This window comes from Populus alba, chromosome 7 (genome assembly GCF_005239225.2).
Source record: "Populus alba chromosome 7, ASM523922v2, whole genome shotgun sequence".
Lineage (NCBI taxonomy): Eukaryota > Viridiplantae > Streptophyta > Magnoliopsida > Malpighiales > Salicaceae > Populus > Populus alba.
This window is the reverse complement of record NC_133290.1, coordinates 8,662,203-8,682,813: the sequence shown is the minus strand read 5'-3', so window position 1 is coordinate 8,682,813 and position 20,611 is coordinate 8,662,203. Positions and strand designations below refer to the sequence as shown.

Below are 20,611 nucleotides of genomic sequence, written 5' to 3'. Positions count from 1 at the left end.
ACTGAATGCAATGTTTAACCATGTTGATGCCTTCATTGCCTTACTAGGTGGTTTGAGGACATTGGAAGAGATCTTTCATATTTCCTCTTTGGCCTAACTGTACATTCACCATAAACCTATAGGTTTGTTAAATGTTAATGGTTTTTATGATCATTTGTTGTCTTTTCTTGATCAAGCTGTGGAATAGGAATTTCTAACATCTTTGGCATGACAAATCATAATCTCTACTGCTACTGGTGAACAATTGATTGACCAACTACAATCTTTCATCCCTGTCATTGATCCTTGCATGAGTCGCCTAAATTGGTCAACTAAGGAAAGCCGTAAAAAGCTTAGATTGGATTTCAGCCTTCGTTTGTGAAACCTTGTGTCTTTTGGTTTTATTAATAGCATATTATTTTGTTTTGTTACTTTTTATATTTGTTTAAGTGTGTTTCAAGTTTGTCATTGTTCGCTGTTTCAAGTGATGTCTTCTATACTCTATTTTTATACCTTAGGACATTGAGTACAATGTCTCGTTTTGGTTGGGGGGAGAGGGTAATAGTTGACATAAAAAAAAACTAACTTACTAACTGTTTTTGCTATTATGCAATTATTAAAACCATTTGACAAAATTTTTATTAGGATGGCAGAGTAAGGAGTCAATTTTATTAACTCTTGAGACGCATCTTAGTAAGTATCCTTATTAGGATGGCAGGGTAAGGAGGAAATTTTATTGACTTTTTAGACGCATCTTAGTAAGTATCAATATCAAGGTCTATCAGAATACTTGAAATATTCAGATTTACAAACTCTCGCATTGTTATTACTTGATTCTTCTCATATACTCATTTAACAAGTATTCTTAAACCTTCATTTTCACACACACACACTTTAACATATGATTATAGGTTGCACATTAGATTATTACATTATTTATGTTCTTTTGTTGAAGGTAATAACTAAGAAAAAAGGATAGTATATAATTTGCAAAAAAAATAAAAATTGATAATATTGATGATAATAAAAACGTAGATAAGTTCGGTTTTATAGCCTCCCTAACCTAAGCAATTAAACCCGAAGGGATGTTTTAACACTTAATACCCTAAACTCAACTGACTTTGGAGCTATTGGCCCAAAGCTTATTACATGGGTTAAGGAGAAAAGCTTAAGGGAATCAAACATTGTACTATCTACGTATCAATATCTACAACCCGAGTTACTAAGCTCGTAGGGGTGTCTCAACACCTAATGCCCTAAGACCAACTGGTTTGGGAGTCATTAGCCTAAAGCTCGTTACATGGGTTAAAGATGCATTGTGTTGTATATATATATAATAAAAAAAAAGAAAAAAATAAAAAAAATAATCCCAACCCAAGGAAGTTAACCTTAAAAATTATAACATAATATTGTTTTCTTCCAACAAAAGCCCCATCATCTATGTTTTCATACATTGAGCACATAAAAAGAAGGTTTATTAATATCTTGTTTAAGAAATATGAAGCTGAAATATAAATTTAATGAGAGTTTGTTTATCTAGATAGATTAATAGAAATTGAATGATGAATGCCTAACTTTATGGAAGTTACAAATTGTTTTTCTATTTTAACGCTTTGATTACTAAGGACTAGTAATAAGTTGGTTAAGGTGTGATTAGTACTTAAAAGTGCATGTTTATCAAGTGATGTGCCGTGAATGATTCAAAATCGGCAACAATGATTCTAATGAAAATGGATGAAGGATGGGTCTGGTTGTGTTGTCTTTCTTTTGGTATTTAGGCTGGATTGTAGTGATTTGAAAGTAAATAAAATGGAGGATAGACTAGAATGATACTTTGATAAGTCGATCTGGACGCCACAAAGATCAGTCTAGGATTTCGACGCCACACTCTTTGTGATTGAAGAGTGATAAGTCAGGTAGGGTTCTTCACAAAAACGAATTTGGAAGAACAACTCTTAATTCTCTGAATTAAGTTTTTCAATTTTGGCCAAAAGTGTTTATTTCATATTCTGATACATATTTATCTTTGGAACATGCCTCCAAAGTTAGGTGAATTCAACATGACAGAAGTCAAGCCTAAAAACTAGACTTTTAATAAAGCAAGTAGACAAATTTAACTAACAGACGTTTTTTTTTACATTTCTAAAACATATGCAGACGAAATTTAAAACAGCCATAACTTTTGACACAAAAGTCCAATGCAATCATGGTTGGACAATATAGAAAGATCACGTTCTGAACTTGAATTTTACCTACATAAATCTTGTTTTCACATGCATTGGATGACTTCAAATTCGGTTTCAAATCCATCTACTGTTCTTACCATAAACAACATCAATTCCTTCACTTGCATTATCAATCCAAATACAAGTAGCCCAGCATGAAAAGAACCATTAAGGGCTTTTCCCATCTCCAAGTTCCAATTGTAGGCAAATAAGCACCCTTGAACCAATTTCAAACTGATTGCTAATTTTTAACTCCGACGCAGCTTCAATCATTGCAATTTGATTCGTCAAGGCCCGTTGTAGTTGTTTCGCTCTCGCTCTTGTCATTGGACCATCTGAATCCTCTTGCATATTAGATTCAGCTTTACGAGATGGATTATAATTCCCATGATGCACATCATCAGCCTCGGGTTGAAAATGATTTGTCCTCAAATCAGAATCGTCATCATCATCCAAGTACAGAGATAAGTCTTTCACATTAAAAGTAGCTGATACGTTGTAATCACCAGGAAGATCTACCTTATACGCATTGTCATTCACCTTCTCTATAATACGAAATGGACCGTCAGCTCTTGGCATCAACTTGGACTTACGTTTGCTTGGAAATCTGCCCTTGCTAATATGAATCCAAACAAGATCTCCAGGTTCAAACCTGACCATCTTTCGCCCCTTGTTAGCTTGTTTAGCATACTTTGTTGTTTTCTCCTCAATATGTAGTCGAACCTGCTCATGTAGTTTCTTCATCAATTCTGCCTTTCTAATTCCATCCATAGATGTCCTCTCATCAATTGGAATATGAACAAGATCAATAGGAACACAAGGATTAAAGCCATAGACAACCTCAAATGGTGAAAATTTTGTAGCCCCATGCACACTACGATTATATGCAAACTCCACAATCGGCAAACAAGTATCCCAACTCTTCAAATTCTTATGTATAACAGCTCGTAACAAAGAAGATAAAGTTCGGTTTACTACCTCAGTTTGTCCATCAGTTTGTGGATGACATGTCGTACTGAAAAGTAACTTTGTTCCAAGTTTCCTCCAAAGAGTCTTCCAAAAGTGGCTTAAGAACTTTGTATCACGATCAGAGACAATGCTTTTAGGAATTCCATGTAAACGAACAATCTCTTGAAAGAACAAATCAGCAACATGTACTACATCGTCAGTTTTCGTACAAGGAATGAAATGAGACATTTTGGAGAATCGATCAACCACCACCATTATTGAATCCTTGCCACGTTGTGTTCTCGGTAGTCCAAGTACAAAGTCCATGCTAATGTCCATCCATGGTTGCTCTGGAATAGGCAGTGGCATATAGAGTCCATACGCATTCTCTTTACCTTTAGCTCTCTTGCAAATAGCACATCTTTCAATCACCTTGTGTACATCCCGTAACATGCTGGGCCAAAAAAAATGTTCTTTCAGCAGCTCATAAGTCTTCTTCTCCCCAAAATGACCACTAAGACCACCACTATGAGCCTCTCGCACAAGCAACTCCCGTAACGAACCTGAAGGAATACACATTCTGCCCATTTTGAACAAGTAACCTTCATGCATAAAGAACCCATCACAAGCTCCCTTTGCACATTCGGCAACCACATTAGCAAAGTAGGAATCATTGGCATACTGATCCTTCACCTGTTCAAAACCCATCAACCTTGCATTCAACATAGAGATCAGTGCATACCTCCTAGAAAGAGCATCAGCAACCACATTAACTTGCCCTTTCTTGTACTTTATGACATAAGGAAATGACTCCATGAACTCCACCCATTTAGCATGTCTTCGATTCAACTTGTTTTGCCCCTTAAGATACTTCAAGGCTTCATGATCAGTATGTATAACAAATTCTTTAGGCAACAAGTAGTGCTGCCATACCTCCAAAGCCCGAATCAAAGCATAGAACTCCTTGTCGTAAATAGAGTAGTTCAAACGCGCTCCATTTAACTTTTCACTGAAGAATGCAATCGGTCTCTTTTCTTGCATCAAAACAGCACCAATTCCAACCCCGGAAGCATCACACTCTATTTCGAATGTTTTAACAAAGTCTGGAAGTGCTAAAACTAGAGCGGTACACAACTTTTCCTTAATTAGCTCGAAAGCTTTCTGCGCATCTTCACTCCATCTAAACTCCTTCCCTTTTTTCAAGCATTCTGTCATAGGAGCAACAATAGAGCTGAAGTCTTTCACAAATCGCCTGTAGAAAGAAGCTAAACCATGGAAACTCCTCACATCAGTGATACTAGCAGGTTTTGGCCAGTCTCGAATTGCCTCAATTTTCTCCTCATCAACTCTAACTCCCCTACTAGAGATAATATATCCAAGAAACACGACACTTTCTTTACAGAAGTAACACTTTGTGAGTTTCCCATACAACTTAGAATCTTGCAAAGTCTCAAACACAACTCTAAGATGCTTCACATGATCATCAAAGGTCTTGCTATACACCAGGATGTCATCAAAATATACTACAACAAACAGCCCAATATACTTCCTCAAAACATGATTCATAAGCCTCATAAATGTACTAGGCGCATTAGATAACCCAAACGGCATTACCATCCATTCATATAACCCCTGTTTAGTTTTAAATGTTGTTTTCCATTCATCTCCCTCTTTCATTCTAATTTGGTGATAGCCACTCATCAAATCGAGTTTAGAAAACAATGCAGCACCATGCAACTCATCAAGCAAATCATCAAGTCTGGGTATAGGAAATCGATACTTAACTGTTATTTTGTTGATAGCGCGGCTGTCTATGCACATCCTCATGGTACCATCTTTCTTCGGTACAAGCAAAGTAGGTACGAAACATGGACTAAGTGATTCTCGCACATATCCCTTCTCTAAGAGCTCACCGACCTGCCTTTGAATCTCTTTCGCTTCCTCTAGATTACATCTGTATGCTGGTCTATTAGGAAGTGAAGCTCCCGGCACCAAATCAATTTGATGCTCAATACCACGAATAGGTGGTAATCCTTTAGGTAATTCATCTGGAAACACATCTTTAAATTCTTCAAGTAATCCCTTAATCTGTCTTGGTAAGTCCAATCCTTCTACTTGTAGTAGTTGCTTTGCCCACACCATGAAAACAATCCCTGTTGTGGCTAATGCTTGTTTGATGTCTCCTTTTTTGGCTAACAACAGCCCCTTTCGTGATGTCACCTCCTTTTGTTGGCTTCGTAACTGATCCTCTCTAACTTGTTGAGAACTCAGTGGTAACAAGTTCACCTTCTTTCCATTCAGCATAAAAGAATAAGTGTTCTTTCGTCCATTGTAGGTCACATCCTTATCAAACTGCCATGGACGACCCAGCAACAAATGGCTAGCTGACATTGGTGCAACGTCACATAAAACCTCGTCGTGATAGGTTTTAATGGAAAAAGGTACACGAACTTGCTTTGTCACCCGAATCTCCCCATTCTCATTCAGCCATCGCAAACTATAGGGTCTGGGATGTGGAAGGGTATTTAAACCCAATTTCTCCACCAAGGTAGTTGACGCAACATTAGTGCAACTTCCATTATCAATGATCATCCCACACACCTTATCTCGAATCTGACATCGAGTATGAAAGATGTTCTCGCGTTGCTCATCACTAATGTCAATTTATGCATTCAGAACCCGTTGAACAACCAACAAATCTCCCTTCACTAGTTCGAAATCCTCTTCTTGTTCAGCCACTTGTACCTCATCTTCGTCTTCAGTTTCAACCTCATCTCCACTGATCAGCTCTCCATGATCCCCATGCAAAATCATCACCCTTTTATTTGGACATTCCGAAGCAATATGCCCATGTCCCAAGCACTTGAAGCACTTGATGTCCCGAGACCTCCTAGGGTGTTGAGGTTCTGTCACCTTCTCCTTTCCCTTCAAAGAATCAGAACTGGTATTCCCCTTGCTAAACTCCACCTTCTCATCTCGTTTAGGTGTGCTCCATGTTCGTGTAGGCGTTGAAACAGCCCTTGTCAGGCTTGACGTAGTTACACTAGTTCGGACACCTCCTCGTCTCTGCTGCCTCTCTACTCGGGTTGCAAGCTTTATAACTTCCTCAAGGAAGATGTACGGTTGTAACTCAACAACATTAGCTATATCCTTCCTCAACCCTCCAAGAAATCTAGCTATTGTTTGCTCTTGAGGTTCCATCAATTCACATCGAATCAGCAGCAATTCAAACTCTTTCACATACTCTTCCACACTCAAAGATCCATGTCGCAAAGTTTGAAGTCTGATGTATAGCTCCTGTTTATAGTAATCAGGAACAAATCTCTTCTTCATCACTCTTTTCATAGTTGCCCATGTTGCAATCTCCTCCTCTCCATCCCTTCTCCTCTGAATCTTTACGTTTTCCCACCATAAAAGAGCATAATCTATAAACTCAAGTGTTGCCACCTTGCACTTCCTTTCTTCAGAATATTCATACCATTCAAACACCTTTTCAACCTTCTGAATCCACTCCAAGTATTCCTTAGGTGAACTACTTCCTCTAAACGGTGGAATCTTAAGTTTGAGACCATTAGGAGGATTATAATTCTGCCTTCTTGGTCTGACCCTATCATCAGCCTCATCATCCCCATTTGGATCTTCGTTAGCTTCTATAATATCATTTCATGGCACCCTAAGTGCTTGCCTCGGTTGGGGTTGCAAATTATTTCTTTGCATCCTTTGCATAAGGGTATTCAACTGTTCATGAATTCCAGTCATCTCATCCCGAATCTCAGCATGAGATCGTTGTAAGCCCATGACCTGTGCCTGTTCCAAACTTAACCCTCTTGGCAAATCTTCTTTATCTCCAGCCATAGTTAAGTCTGTCAACCTCAATTCCAGCAAACCTTTCTACTTATTGTTGTTGTTGTTTTTGGCTCCTGTCTTAGATCGCAACTGATGCTCTGATACCAGATGATGTGCCGTGAATGATTCAAAATCGGCAACAATGATTCTAATGAAAATGGATGAAGGATGGGTCTAGTTGTGTTGTCTTTCTTTTGGTATTTAGGCTAGATTGTAGTGATTTGAAAGTAAATAAAATGGAGGATAGACTAGAATGATACTTTGATAAGTCGATCTGGACACCACAAAGATCAGTCTAGGATTTCGACGCCACACTTTTTGTGATTGAAGAGTGATAAGTCAGGTAGGGTTCTTCACAAAAACGAATTTGGAAGAACAACTCTTAATTCTCTGAATTAAGTTTTTCAATTTTGGCCAAAAGTGTTTATTTCATATTCTGATACATATTTATCTTTGGAACATCCCTCCAAAGTTAGGTGAATTCAACATGACAGAAGTCAAGCCTAAAAACTAGACTTTTAATAAAGCAAGTAGACAAATTTAACTAACAGACGTTTTTTTTTTACATTTCTAAAACATATGCAGACGAAATTTAAAACAGCCATAACTTTTGACACAAAAGTCCAATGCAATCGTGGTTGGACAATAGAGAAAGATCACGTTCTGAACTTGAATTTTACCTACATAAATCTTGTTTTCACATGCATTGGATGACTTCAAATTCGGTTTCAAATCCATCTACTGTTCTGACCGTAAACAGCATCAATTCCTTCACTTGCATTATCAATCCAAATACAAGTAGCCCAGCATGAAAAGAACCATTAAGGGCTTTTCCCATCTCCAAGTTCCAATTGTAGGCAAATAAGCACCCTTGAACCAATTTCAAACTAATTGCTAATTTTTAACTCCGACGCAGCTTCAATCATTGCAATTTGATTCGTCAAGGCTGTTGTAGTTGTTTCGCTCTCGCTCTTGTCATTGGACCATCTGAATCCTCTTGCATATTAAATTCAGCTTTACGAGATGGATTATAATTCCCATGATGCACATCATCAAGGTTTTATATCATCATTTTGCACTTGAAGCATCAATAACTCCTTAACCAAACCATGTTTTATAATAACAAGTCTGATACTATAAGATACCTTAATATATGGTAAATGTTCATCTTAAATGCAGGCCTATCACATATATCAAAGGATTGATTGATGAATTCAACTACTGAAATTATGAAGAAAAAAAGAGGGTGAAGCTTAGAAAAGTGATGCTGCTTCAGTCCAAACTGGAACACTGTTTGGTAATTGGGTCATATCTGAAGCTGTAGATCTCGGATTTGGGTCTGCTTTATATGGATGGAAAGATAAGATATAGGCCTAAAACTTTAATATGGAGTCCATGATTTAAAAAGGCCGTTTTCAAGTCCAAATTATAGCAACAATGAAGAAGTCTGAATCTGTCCTGCAGCCTAGACATTGTTCAGTTTTCAACCCATATCTCAAGTTCTAGAAGTCCAAATGACCTCAACTTTTTTTCCCTGGAAATCTAAGAGAATTTCCTATAACTTTCATGAGTATATATGGTTCTAGTTCTGATGTTAGAAATGATGTTTTATTCAGACAAAAAGATAAGGATTTTCACCAAGTCAAGATGTGGCCACCCACTCAACAATTATTCATCAAATCAATAGTTCCAAATTTTGGCCTATAAAAGGAAGCATTTGCCATGCATTTAGGCATCTTGGTGTTCAGATCAAGATCATGCTCTTGCTCTCTTTCGTTGTATTTTGTAATGTTTAAGTTTCATTTGATGTTATATTAATTTCTTGTTTATGCTTTTCATTTCCTTTCCTTCATTTGTATAATTATGTTCTTATCTTGTTTATTTATGTTTCTTTCTTTCATTATGTTTAGCTAAATTTATTATGTCAATGTGAAAAGGTTACATTAATGGTGTAAGAATAAGTATAGTATAAACTCAACATGGATTTTAATGCTTGATACTAACATGTTTTGTATTTATTATCTTGCTCTCTTAATACCTTGCTTGTTAAATGGTTAATCTAGATTTGTATTGAACAAACCTTGGTACAACAAATACTTGGCACTTTCATAGCCCAGCTATATGGTATAACCGACACCTGTGTTATAAAAGGAACTTGATTTGTTGTTAACATAAGTAATCACCATCAATACCTGATAATATTTACAATTATTGGCATTACTCGAATAAGATAATTAATGTAATCATGTTAACAATTTATAATCCGATTGGAACCTCCTTTGTGTGTGGTTTCCAGTTGAGTAATAAGAGTTTATACTATACTTGTTTGAAGTATCATTAGGGGATCCTTTAACCTTGACAATTGATTTTATCATTGTGTAATCTTTATATCAATATCACATCTCAAAGCTCTCTTCAACTTATTATTATTATTATTATTATTATTATTATTATTATTATTATTATTTATAATTTATATAGTTAACCTCCCTGTGGTTCGACCTCGTTTTTGCCGTGTTATTTATTACTTCGACACTTCTACACTTGAAAGAAGACATCAACTCTTTGGTCGTGTCATTACCCTAGATAGATCAAGTCTGCAAGCCATGGAAAAAGGCAATAAGGAGTCTGTAAGAGAATACGCCTAAAGGTGGCGTGAATCAGCCGCACAAGAAAATCCTCCATTGTTGGAAAGGGAGATTACTGGTTTATTTTCCAACACTTTCACAGCCCCATACTTTGAATACTTGGTAAGTAATGTTGTATAAAATTTCTCTGATTTGGTTGTCATAGCTGAAAGGATCGAGCAAGTTGTTCGGATGGGTATGATCGTGGATCCTGCTGAAAAAAAAGGTTTTGTTGGAAAAAGAAAAGAAGCAGAAATTCACAATGTCGAAAGGGGAAGTAAGGGAAAGAAAACCTACCAAGATAATTACAGCTTCAAAACTATTACACCTACCCCCTCCATATCCAATATAAAATTCGCCTCACCTACAAACACCCAAAATAACCCAGCAAATAACCAAACCAACAATGCCTACCGCCCAATAAGAAATTTTCCAATAGACCAATTACAACTTCCAGCATTACCTATATCTCTCACCGAGATGTATTAGAGGTTGCTTAGTATTGGCCAAGTAGCACCTGTTCCTTTAACTCCTTTACAAACACCATTTCCCTAATGGTATAAACCTGATAAAAAATATGAATACCATGTTGGTGTTGTTGGACACAATATTAATGGTTGCATTGCATTCAAAAGAAGAATCCTCCAACTCATCAAAGCTGGGTGGATTTTTTTGGATGAATCTCTAAATGTGAACTCAAACCCTCTACCAAACCATGACTCTAGAAGTGAAGGAGTTAATAGCTTGGAAGATGTTTCATTCTGTGATAGAAGATATGATGATGTTGGGAATATTAGATTGATGAAACCCAAAAAAGATGAGTTGGTAGGAACACTGACTAGTTGTAACAAAAAAGTGGAAGTTTGTAGATATCAACCAACTGAAGGGGGTCTATAAAAAATGATCCTAACCAAGCCTATGAATACTATTAGTGGAAGCTATAATGCCTAACCCTATAATTATGGTTATTCCTTTCACAACATGAGTCCGCCCCTGTTTTCCATACCGAAATAGGAGGGCTCACTCGGAGTGGGAGATGTTTTACTTTTGAAGAGTTGGAAGACCATAGAAAGGCTAAAGGAAAGAATATGATGGAATTGGCGAAGACAGATGAGATTAACAAGGTAGTAAGTGATGAAGAGGCTAATGAGTTTCTGAAATTGATGAGGCATAGTGAATATAGTGTGGTTTATCAACTGAAAAAGACACCCGCTAGGAAAGAATATGATGGAATTGGCAAAGACAGGTGAGATTAACAAGCCAATAGGTGATGAAGAGGCTAATGAGTTTCTGAAATTGATGAGGTATAGTGAATATAGCGTGGTTGATCAACTAAAAAAGACACTTGCTAGGATTTCTTTGTTATCACTAATATTGAGTTCAGATTTGTATAGAAATGCTATTCATAAGGTTTTTAACGAAGGATATGTTCCTTAGGATATCACACAAGATTCCATACAACATTTGGTGGGTGGGATTCAAGCCACCAACTACATCTATTTTACCGATGATGAACTGGATCATGAAGCGACTGGTCATAATAAACCACTGCATATCACGATAAAATGCAAGGATTATATGATTGCTAAGGTGCTTATAGATAATGGCTCTACTCTTAATGTATTACCAAGGCATGTACTTGATAAAATGCCAGTTGATGTCTCTCATATGAAGCCAAGTACCATGACTGCTAGGGCATACAATGGGTCACCTAAACCAATCATTAGGAGTATTGATGTTGAACTAATCATTGGCCCGAAACCATTCCAACTCACATTGCAAGTAATGGATATTCATCCATTATATAGCATTTTGCTAGGGAGATGTTGGATCTATGTAGCTCGAGCTGTCGTATCTTCTTCACATCAATAGGTCAAGTTCATCATCCATGGGAATTTGGTGACTGTGAGAGTTGAAAAAACTCTGTCAATGATGAGAAATATGTCGATCCCTTACATAGAAACTGAAGAAAGTAAAGATGGAAATCTACATGTATTTGAGGTTCTAAATGTTGAATGGGTACCTAAAAATACGATACGAAGAAAGCTAGAAATTTCTGAAGCAGCAAAAATGGCTGCTAAGTACTTCTTGAAGCATGGATTTCCATTCAAATATGACCTAAGTACTAGAATGTCTGAAAGGATTAATGTGATAAAAATGAAATGTGTTGATCATAGGTTTGGCATAGGGTTTAAGCCTGGAAAAGCAAATTTCAAAAGAGAAGCTGAAATTAGAAGAGAAGAAACTAGCCCGGATTAAAAGGAGAGAGCCAAATGAATATCGAATGGAGATCCCACCGATCCATGTAACATTTCCAAGATCCGCGTATATGATAAAAACTGAGGATTATGAGGAGAGACTAAGAAAAGAATTCAATGGTGCTACTATCAATTATCTTGAAAAGGTTAGTGAACAAGATTTAAAAGAAGAGTAGAGTCCTCATGAACAACTACCACAACTGACTACTGGCACTTTAGAAGATGGCTCATCAGAATTCATGAGAAAGTTGGCTAAGGGAGAAGAGTTGAAAAATTGGGAAATTCATGAAGTCCCGATTGTTTTCAAAAAGTAATGTTTTGTGTTCCTTTTTCATTATTGTATTGTTTGAACAATTGTGCCTTGACAATAAGGTTTTTTTGTTGAGCCCTTCTATCCTTTAAAATTCAATAAGATCATGTATATTTTCTTTCAAACATGCTTTCTTGTTCTTTGTTTATTTATTTGCTTTCTCAGAATTATACACTCATAACCAAAAACACTTTCCGCTTTCAAGAAATTTGAAAGTTTTCTTGAAAGCAGATTGTCATTAAACTCACAACCTCATTGCACTATGGATAAGACATCAATGAGTTCACAAGGTTAGTGGAACAATTTGAGCACACATGGAAGCCTGCAAAAAAAGAACTAGAACTGATAAATATGGGCACCAAACATAATAAAAGAGAGTTGAAAATAGGGAAGTTAATCATTGCTGACATAAGAAGTGAGTTAGTTGCTCTTTTACAAGAATATGTTGATGTTTTTGCCTGGTCTGGATATTGATATTGTGGTACCTAAGCTACCTTTGATAGAAGCTTGTAAGCTGATTAAACAAAAGTTAAGGAGGACAAGGCCTGATATATTGATCAAAGTAAATGATGTGGATCAGCCCAACACTAAGCATAATCATGCCAACGATCCATTGGAGGTGCCAATTGGGCCAATCACAAGAGCTAGGGCAAAGAAGCTTAAAGAAGCATTGAATGGGCTTGTTCATAACTTATAGAGCAAGATGGACCTAGAAGGGCTTGGGACATTTAAGAAGCATGAAGGACAACCTTTAATTCATCTAGTTCAGGTCCAAGAAGAGCCCAATTCGTGTGGAACAAGGGGTTGATATGTCTGGCTCAATACCAGCCTTGTTAGGCTTGTTTTTTTTCCTAATGCTACAAGGATAAAAAGCCAGCAATTTATTCTCCTAATTAAGTAAGGAAGTTGACCATATCTTATTCCTAAAAAGGGAAGGATTATTTAATGCTTTTCCTAATATAGGAAGGAAAGTAATTAAATCAGCAACAAAGAAGGAAATTTATTTTCTTATTTGTTCAAGTTAAACAAGGAAATCCAAGATAATCAAGGACATCAAAGGAAAGGGGGCAACAACACAAATTTGATTCTAGCATTTTTAGGATGGTAATTTTTGGATTTTTATTATTTTTATTATTTTCTTCTTAATTTTTAGGTTATTATTACTTATTTGGGTCAATTATAAGTGGGCTTCATATAAGTCCACATAAGGGGGGTCCATTAGAGTTTCTTGAAGTCTAGAGTCAGTATAAATAAAGGCATAACCAAATATGTAAGGTTACACAATTTTCAGATCAATAAATTTCTTTGCTGCACTTGTTGTGTGTTGGTGGGATAATCTCCCTTCCTTGGTTCTTTAAAGAACTGAAAATGACTTATCGAAGAACAACTGGCTTCGTGGCGTCATCCTTATACTTCTCGTTCGTGAATCAATATTCATTGGTTGGGGGTTTATGTTTTCAATAGTGTTGGTGCATAGGTACAAGTTATCTTTGTGTCACACTCTTATCAAACCTGATTCACTTGGCTTTCCAGGAATTGGTGTCTTTACGTGTGGGTTGCATGACCACGTGATCATTAGGTTCGCATCATTTGGTATTAGAGCTTGGATCCATTAATCAGGTTATATCCTTCTGAAATTTTCATTTCCTTTTGTTTCCGCAAAAAAATTCCTTAGTGTCCAATTTCTTCTTCTCTTGATTTGGCAGCATATCAGAAAAAAAAAGTTATTTTGTTTGGTTCCTGACCAAAATATATCAGTGGCATAAAAAAAAGAGAAAAAAAAAGTCGTTCAAAAAGGCATTTATTTATTTTTGCCGTAGAAAACTAAACAAAGGAAAATTTGACCAAATCAACAAGGAATAAGCTCAAATTTGATTCTATTATTACTGGGACCTGCACCACATATTCATTTTTGGGTCAATTGGATATCGTTTGCTTTGGGTTTCAAATTCGGGTCTAATCAGGTCTCATTCATAACGTTTTTGCATCAATATATCAAATCTTATTGTAAATTAATCAAATTTTATATTATGTCTATTTGGGTTGATATCGCACTATGTCTGAAATTTTAACTCAATTGGACATCATTTACTATAGGTTCTAGATTTTGACTTAACTCGTCGTAAACGAGTCTGTTTTGCGTCAACTTTTAAAATTCAGATTCTTTTTGTTGTTTTTGTTTCTTGTAGTTTATTTTCATCATATCCAACATATATGGTTGTTGTTTCATCGTTTTTCATATTTTGTTTCTGTTTTTTATTCAAGTCTTCAATTTTGTTCATATTTCGAATAGACTCGCTTGCTACTTGCGAGGCTATCATCGTAGTTTTGTTTTGCTTGTTTTCTAGTTTTTATTACTTCTTGAGTCATATATATATATATATATATATATATATATATATATATATATATATATATATATTTGGATTGTGTTGCCAAGTTGGTTTTATTTGGTGTTGGTTTCAGTTTCGCAAAAACCGTAGAAAGGTGAGACGAGACGTGTGAGGACATTAAGAGTGTTTAAGCGAAACACGAGCAACGTGAGGACAATTTTTTTTTTACCACTAACCAATTTTTATAGGTACTATCATGTCAGATTAAAACAACACACCACCCCATCCCAGGGGAGAACTTACATTCCAAATGCAAGCCATGACGCAGATGATGGAGAGGATGAATTTTGTGATGGGAAACGTGTGTGACAGACTTGATAGGGTGGAGAAATGTGGTAACGAGGCTGGTACAAGCACCCAAAATATGAGGAAGCTTGGGGTTGAACCGAAAGCAAACAATGGCAGTAGGGCCGAAAGGCCAAGGTGGGTTGATTATGAGGATTTTGAGGAGGCCGTTGATGATATTGGTGATGGTGGTTTTGAGGATGAGGCCATAGGCCATCGAGAAGGTTTTCAGCAGCCTAGAAACCGAAGGGATTTTGGGAATAGAACTAGGGGCCAATTCGGCCAAAGGCAAAATTTCTGTAGTGTTGGGGGACATGCTGATTTAGAGGTGATTTGGATGCTATCAAACTAAAAATGCCTTCTTTTCAAGGTAAAAATGATCCCAAGGCATATTTAGAGTGGAGAAAAAGGTGGATTGGATTTTTGATTGCCATAACTATTCGGAGGCAAAGAAAGTGAAATTGGTTGTCATCGAATTCACGGATTATGCACTGATTTGGTGGGATCAGAATGTTATTAGTAGAAGGAGGAGTGGAGAGAGGCCGGTAGTGTCGTGGGAGGAGATGAAAGTGTTGATGAGAAGGCGATTTGTGCCTAACCACTATTATAGAGATTTGTATATGAAATTGCAGGGTTTGAATCAGGGTTCTAGGTCCATGGATGAGTATTTTAAGGAGATGGAGATCGCCATGATTCGGGCCAATGTGATTGAGGATCGGGAAGCTACTATGGCTAGATTTCTAAATGGGCTGAATAGGGACATTGCGAATGTTGTAGAATTACAACATTGTGTGGAATTGGAGGACATAGTCCATATGGCAACGAAGGTGGAGAGGCAAATAAAGAGAATGGGCAATACACGTTTTCAGACCAATTCAGCTTCATTTTCCTCAATATGAAGGCCGAATTTGAAGAAAGAGGGGGTTGTCCAACCAAAGCCTTATGCAAAGGCCGAACCACCTAAGGCCAAAAAGGATACTCATACGGATGGGAAAGGTAAATCTGAATATCAACCTACTCATGATAGATATATTAAATGCTTTAAGTATTTAGGGAAGGGGCACATTGCATCTTAGTGTCCAAACCGAAGAATTATGCTTACAAGAGACAATGGGGAGGTTGAATCTAAAAGTGACAAATCTGAAAGTGAATAGATGCCACCTTTGGTGGATTGTAGTGATGAGGAGATTGCATATCCTGTTGAGGGAGAGGCCTTGGTTATAAGGTGTGCACTGAACATACAAATCAAAGAAGATGATGTAGATCAGCAACGGGAAAATATATTTCACACTCGATGTCATATCCAAAATAAGGTATGTAGCATGATAATTGATTGAGGTAGTTGTGCTAATGTTGCTAGTGATACCCTTGTAAAGAAATTGAATCTGAGTTGTATTAAGCATCCTAGGCCTTATAGATTGCAATGGTTGAATGAATGTGGTAAAGTGAGGGTTACTAAGCAAGTTTTGATTGCGTTTGCTATTGGGAAGTATTCTGATGAGATTTTGTGTGATGTAGTCCCAATGCATGCTAGTCACTTACTTTTGGGGCGTCCATAGCAGTTTGATCGGAAAGTGATTCATGATGGGTTTAGAAATAGGTTCACTATTGTAAAGGATGGTAAAACCATCACTCTTGTGCCTGTTTCTCCAAAACAAGTTATGATGATCAAATGAAATTAAAAAAAGAATGTGAGGATGGGAAGAGTGAAAATTCACGTGAGAACAATGGTGAGAGAAAACCATCAGATTCGGCTAAACCTAAATCATTAATTAAACCAGTTAAGAGTGGAGGTAAAAACCGAGGAGTGAAGAAAGTAAGCTTGTGTGATGATAGTAGTGTGGAAACATTAAAGAAACAACCTAATTTTTATGCAAAAGGATCTCAAATCATATCTGTATTTTTCACTAATAAGCCAATGATCTTACTTGTTTATAATGAGGCTTATTTTAACACTAATGATCTTGATTCTATTATTCCTAGTGTGGCTGTTTCTTTGATGCAGGAGTTTGATGATGTATTTACTGAAGACATCCCTAATGGATTACCACCATTAAGGGGGATTGAACATCAAATTGACCTTGTGCCCGAAGCTTTGATTCCTAACCGTCTAGCCTATAGAAGCAACCCCGAGGAGACAAAGGAGCTTCAAAAGCATTTAGATGAGTTGATGATGAAGGGGTACATTCGTGAGAGTATGAGTCCTTGTGTTGTGCTAGTGCTCATGTGCCTAAAAAGGATGGAACATGGAGGGTGTGTGTTGATTGTTGCGGATCAGCCCAACAATAAGTGTAATCATGCCAACGATCCATTGGAGGTGCCAATTGGGCCAATCACAAGAGATAGGGCAAAGAATCTTAAAGAAGCATTGAATGGGCTTGTTCAGAACTTATGGAGCAAGATGGACCTCGAAGGGCTTGGGACATTTAAGGAGCATGAAGGACAGCCTTTAATTCATCTAGTTCAGGTCCAAGAAGAGCCCAATTCGTGTGGAACAAGGGGTTGATATGTCTGGCTCAATACAAGCCTTGTTAGGCTTGTTTTTTTCCTAATGCTACAAGGATAAAAAGCCAGCAATTTATTCTCCTAATTAAGTAAGGAAGTTGGACATATCTTATTCCTAAAGAGGGGGGGAACTATTTAATGCTTTTCCTGACATAGGAAGGAAAGTAATTAAATCAGCAACAAAGGAGGAAATTTGTTTTCTTATTTGTCCAAGTTAAACAAGGAAATCCAAGCTAATCAAGGACATCAAAGGAAAGCGGGCAGCAACACAAATTTGATTCTAGCATATTTAGGATGGTAATTTTTGGATTTTTATTATTTTTATTATTTTCTTCTTAGTTTTTGGGTTATTATTACTTATTTGGGTCAATTGTAAGTGGGCTTCAAATAAGTCCACCTAAGGGGTGGACTTATATTTGGGCTTCATATTTGGGTCCATTAGAGTTTCTTTAAGTCTAGAGTCAGTATAAATAAAGGCATAACCAAACATGTAAGGTTACGTAATTTTCAGATCAATAAACTTCTTTGTTGCACTTGTTGTGTTTTGGTGGGATAATCTCCCTTTCTTGATTCTCTAAAGAACTAAAAACGACTTATCGAAGAACAACTGGCTTCGTGGCATCATCCTTATACTTCTCGTTCGCGAATGAATATTCATTAGGTGGGGGTTTATGTTTCCAATAGTGTTGGTGCCTAGGTACAAGTTATGTTTGTGTCACACTCCTATCAAACCTGATTTACTTGGCTTTATGGGAATTGGTGTCTTTGCGTGTGGGTTGCATGATCACGTGATCACGAGGTTCCCATCAGTAAAAGAAGAGATAACGAAACAGTGGGATGCTGGATTCTTAGAAGTAGTCGATTATTCTCAATGGGTGTTCAATATTGTAGTAGAACCCAAGAAAGATAACAAAATCAGGGTATGTGTGTATTTTCGAGATTTGAATAAGGCAAGCCCGAAGGATAATTTCCCTTTACCCCATATAAACGTGCTTATGGATAATGCTGCTAAGAATTCTACGTACTCTTTTATGGATGGTTTCTTCAGGTATAATCAGATTAAAATGACTAAGTACGACAAGAAGAAAACAACATTTGTTATCTCGTGGGGAACGTATTGCTATAGAGTTATGCCGTTTGGACTAAAGAATGGTGGAAAAACTTATCAAAGAGCAATGGTGATACTATTTCATGACATGATGCACAAATAAATTGAGGTCTATATGGATGATGTAATCGCTAAGTCTAAAGATGAGGAAGATCATATCCCAACTCTGAAGAAATTATTTGAAAGCCTGAGGAAATATCAGTTGAAGTTGAACCCTGTAAAATGCACATTTGGAGTTAAGTCTGGGAAGTTATTAGGGTTTATGGTAAGCAATAATGGCATATAAGTAGACCATGATAAAGTGAAGGTCAAACAAGTTATGTCGGATCCTAAAACTAAAAGAGAAGTTCGAAGCTTTTTGGGGTTTTTAAACTACATTGCTCAATTTATTTCACAACTTACAGTCACTTATGAACAACACAGCTAAATATGAGGCATGCATTTATGGATTAGAAGTTGCATTGGAACTAAAGATAAAGAAATTAGAAGTATTTGGAGACTCTATGTTGATAATCTGCCAAATAAAGGGTGAATGGTAGACAAAAGATTAGAAATTGAAACCATATCAAGAATATCTCTCCAAATTGGCTGAAAACTTTGAAGAGATAGAGTTCACTCATTTTGCGGATGCCTTGGCAACTTTGGCCTCTATGGCCACAATCAAATGTGGTATTAGAGTACATCCTATAGGCATTGATATCAGAAGTTCACTTGCTCATTGCTGTTTAGTAGAAGAAAAAGTGGATGGCAATCCTTGGTATGCAGATATAAAAAGATTTATCCAATAACAGGAATACCCTTCTGAAGCTTCAAACACAGATAAGAAGACCCTGAGAAGAATGGCAATGTAATACTTTATAGATGGAGAAATCTTATATAAAAGGTTATTTGATGGGACTTTATTAAGATGCCTGGACAAATCAGAAGTCAATAAAGCCATGTATGAAGTGCATGGAGGAATTTGTACCACCCATGCAAATGGACACATGATGGCTAGACAAATGCAAAGAGCTGGGTATTTTTGGATGACTATGGAGAAGGATTGCATAGAATTTGTTCAAAAATATAAATGTTAGGTGTATAGTGACAAAATCAATGCACCTCTAGTACCCTTATTCAATATGGTGTCACCCTGCCATTCACGATGTGGGGGAATTGATATTGTTGGGCTAATTAATCTGAAAGCCAGCAATGATCATTGATTTATCTTGGTTGCAATTGACTATTTTACAAAATGGGTTGAGGCCTACTCATATGCTCATGTGACTCAGAAGGTGGTTAAGCGATTCATTGAGAGAGACCTAATTTGTAGGTATGGTTTACTAGAAAGGATAGTAACCGACAACGCTAAGAACTTCAATGGGAATATGATCATGGAATTATATACTAAATAGAAAATCAAGCATTCTAATTCATCCCCTTACAGACCAAAGATGAATGTTGTTGTTGAAGCTACTAATAAGAACATAAAAAAGATTGTCCATAAAATGATGGTTACGTACAAAGATTGGTAGGAATGGCTTCCTTATGATATACATGCGTATCTAACAGCAGTAAGGACGTCAATTGGGGCTACACCTTACTAGTTTACGGGATGGAGGCAGTCATGCCATTGGAAGTAGATATTCCTTCTCTAAGGGTCCTCATGGAATCTGAGCTAGAGGAGGCAAAATGGGCTAAGATACAATATGAACAACTAAACATGATCAGTGAGAAGAGATTAGTTACAATTTTTCACCACCAATTGTATCAGAAAAGGATAGCAAGAGCGTATGATAGAAAAGTTCAACCAAAAGAGTTCAAAGAAGGAGATCTTATATTGAGAAAAATTATATCACTACCTGGTGAGAACCGTAGTAAATGGGCGCCCAATTACGAAGGTCCCTATATAGTGAAGAAGGCATTCTCTGGTGGAGCAATGATACTGACGGTAATGGATGGAGAAGATTTGAGTAGGCTCGTAAACTCTGATTCTGTAAAGAAATATTATCCATGATTGTATAAGTTCTTATCAAATCAATAAAAAGTTTCGACTAAGAAATTCATTTTGCATATCTTTTTTTCCACTCATAAATGGTTAATGATACCAAAGAATCAACAAATACACCCTTTGAAGTCTTGCATGAT

The 20,611-nt window shown here is 36.7% G+C and overlaps 1 pseudogene; it reads left to right on the top strand.

Moving 5' to 3' along the window:
* Window positions 1–97, top strand: part of LOC140955818 (uncharacterized) — a 63,228-nt pseudogene extending 63,131 nt beyond the window's left edge.
* The last annotated feature ends 20,514 nt before the right edge of the window (window positions 98–20,611 follow it).